This window comes from Octopus bimaculoides, chromosome 3 (genome assembly GCF_001194135.2).
Source record: "Octopus bimaculoides isolate UCB-OBI-ISO-001 chromosome 3, ASM119413v2, whole genome shotgun sequence".
In the NCBI taxonomy this organism is placed as follows: domain Eukaryota; kingdom Metazoa; phylum Mollusca; class Cephalopoda; order Octopoda; family Octopodidae; genus Octopus; species Octopus bimaculoides.
The window spans coordinates 21,550,212-21,553,340 of record NC_068983.1 but is presented as its reverse complement, the minus strand read 5'-3'; positions in this window follow the sequence as shown (position 1 = coordinate 21,553,340).

Below are 3,129 nucleotides of genomic sequence, written 5' to 3'. Positions count from 1 at the left end.
ACGTGTATGCATATGTGTGTATATGTGTATTATGCATGTACGTATCTATCTATCTATCTATCTATCTATCTATCTATCTATCTATCTATCTATATGTCTGTCTGTCTCTCTTTCTCTCTCTGTCTGTATATATATATATATATATATATATTTGAAAAGATTTGTAAAAGTACCACACGAGTAAGTAGATATTGAAGATGAATAAAAATGAAAATGCTACTTTTTTTAAAACATTTTTTGGGTGTTTTAATTGATTTACATGTTTCGGTTATTTTGAAAAACCTTATCGAAAATGAATATAAAATATGTGAGAAGAGAAAAGGGCTATTAATAAAATATAATTGAAATTAAAATTAAGAATGACATTCATAGTCTACTGTTATTTCTTGCATGCGCACGTGGTCCTTTCCTTGAGTTCTGAAAACATAGTAATTCCAACTTGTGTTAGTAGATTACTACTATCTGTTTTAGTAAATGAAATAGTGGTCAAGAATTCTAGGAGTGATTGTAGCTGTCGAATAACTAGTAGCAGTCATGATAATAACAATAGTAGTAGTAGTAGTAGTCGTGGTGAAGTTGTTCACCCTATGGTTTTAATAGAAATCGGGTTCTTCGATCCCCTTTGTTTATTTCTTTTGAATAATTTGCAAATCTATGTATGAAAATATTAAAATATATATGAAAGTCTCAGTGTTGCTAGTTTAGAGAATCTAGACTCGGTCGGTATTTTCTTATAAAAAATATTTCTCTGCTAATGCGTTCATTTTGGCTAGAATTGTCTTTGAATTTGTATAGAGAAAACGATGTGAATTTGGGAAATTTGTTGTAAGCACATTCGTCGATGTGCTGACTGAGAGGTATTTTCCTGTTTTCTGGGATCCTAATTTGGGATTTGTGTACCGCCATCCTCTGACGTAGGCTGTTTTTAGTGTGTCCAATATATTGCCGTACCCACCTGGACCCGACGCCGGTCCGTCGCAGGTGAGCTGCAAGATGCAGGAGGAAAGAGTGAGAGAAAGTTGTGGCGAAAGAGTCAGCAGAGGTTCGCCATTACCTTCTGTCGGAGCCGTGTGGAGCTTCGGTGTTTTGCTCATAAACACACACATCGCCCGGTCTGAGATTCAAACCTGCGATCTCTCGAACGCGAGTCCGCTGCTTTAACCACTAGGCCATGTGCCTCCATAGACGACGTACGAGGGTTCGGTAATTTCTTGCCGAACAACCACACAGATGATTTGTTTATAGTGATCAAATGTTTGTGTACACGTAAGCTCCCTCCCTCCATCAAATCAACATTATCTGTACAGGTGCACCGAGTTCCACATGTCAAATGACGAAATGATCGCTGAGCAATGTGAAATGAAGTGCTTGCTCAAGAACACAACGGTCTGGGAATCGAACGACGATCTTGCAACCACTAAGCCATGTGCCTTCATTCCTGTCGAAGACAGCGTATGAGTGTTCAGCTTTTACTTAACAACCTGCAGAAATGATTTTTTTTTATAGTGATCAAATATATGTGCCCTACATCAGCTCATTCTCTCCATCTAATCGACGTTGCCTGAAAAGGTGAACGGTGTATGACGCGTCGGGTATCAAGGGGATCGCAGAGTAACGGGAGATGAAATGTTTTGCTCAAGAACACAATGCACCACCGGGTCTAGGAATTGAAACCACGATCTCGCGATCGAGAGTGCAACATCCTAATCACTAGGCCACGCATCCTCTCACTTTCTTTGTTTCTTTGTTTCTTTCTTTGTTTCTTTGTGTCTTTGTTTGTTTGTTTGTTTGTTTGTTTGTTTGTTTGTTTCTTTATTTCTTTTTTCTTTCTTTCTTTCTTTCTTTCTTTCTTTCTTTCTTTCTTTCTTTCTTTCTTTCTTTCTTTCTTTCTTTCTCTCTCTCTCTCTCTCTCACACACACACACACAACATGCATTATGTATGTGCGACCGATAATGATTACAGAATCGCTTTTAATTCGTAATTTTACTTACATATGTACATGCATACATGCAAACGCACACACGCATACACACACACACACACACACACACACACACGCACATACACACACAAATATGCATATACATCATATACACACACATATATACATGTGTGTTTGTGTGTGGAAGAGCTACAAAGGATTAGACCACACGACAGACAGAACAAAAGAAGTCGTTTCCCGTGAGTGAGTAGAGGACTTTCTGCGATTCGATCAACGTGTTAAAACGGCAACCTCTGAGCTGTATTTTCATCATGGAGATACGATAGAAGTCCATAGGTGCTAAATCTGATGAATAGGGCCTGTGCGGAAGCGATACTATGTTTTTAGCGAGAAACTCACGTGTTAGGAGAGCTCGGTGACAAGGGGCATTGTCGTCGTGAAGTATCCGATTATTTGCGCTTCACTGATCCGGTTGCTTTCGCCGACTGTCCTCCCTCATACGCTTCAAAACGTTGCAATAGAACTCTCGATTGACCGTCTGTCCCTGGGTGACGAACTCTCTCTGCACAATACCGTGGATGTCGGAAAAAACAAAACAAAACAATGAGCATGCTCTTGATTGTGCTGCGGTTCTGTCGTGCATTTTTGAAGCCCCAGTGCCACTTGAAACATTGCGTACGACCCATTACCTCGTCGCCGTAAGCTTGCCGAAGCTTGATCAGTGTTTCTGTAGCAGACTTCCCAAGTTAAACACAAAAAATCACGTTGGCACTTTGTTTCAACTTCCTGTCCATGACAAAATCGCAGACAACAGCATACACGTGACCACAAAGACACAATTTCAAAACCTTGCGATCATGAGTGCAACGCTCTACCCACTACACCACGCACTTAAACACGTGCACAAACGCACAATATATATATACTCTTTTACTTGTTTCAGTCATTTGACTGTGGCCATGCTGGAGCACCGCCTTTAGTCGAGCAAATCGACCCCAGGACTTATTCTTTGTAAGCCTAGTACTTATTTCATCGGTCTCTTTTGTCGAACTGCTAAGTTACGGGGACCTAAACACACCAGCGGTGGATTGAACCCGGAACCATGTGGTTCGTAAGCAAGCTACTTACCACACAGCCACTCGTACACCTATATATATATATATATATATATATATATATATATAT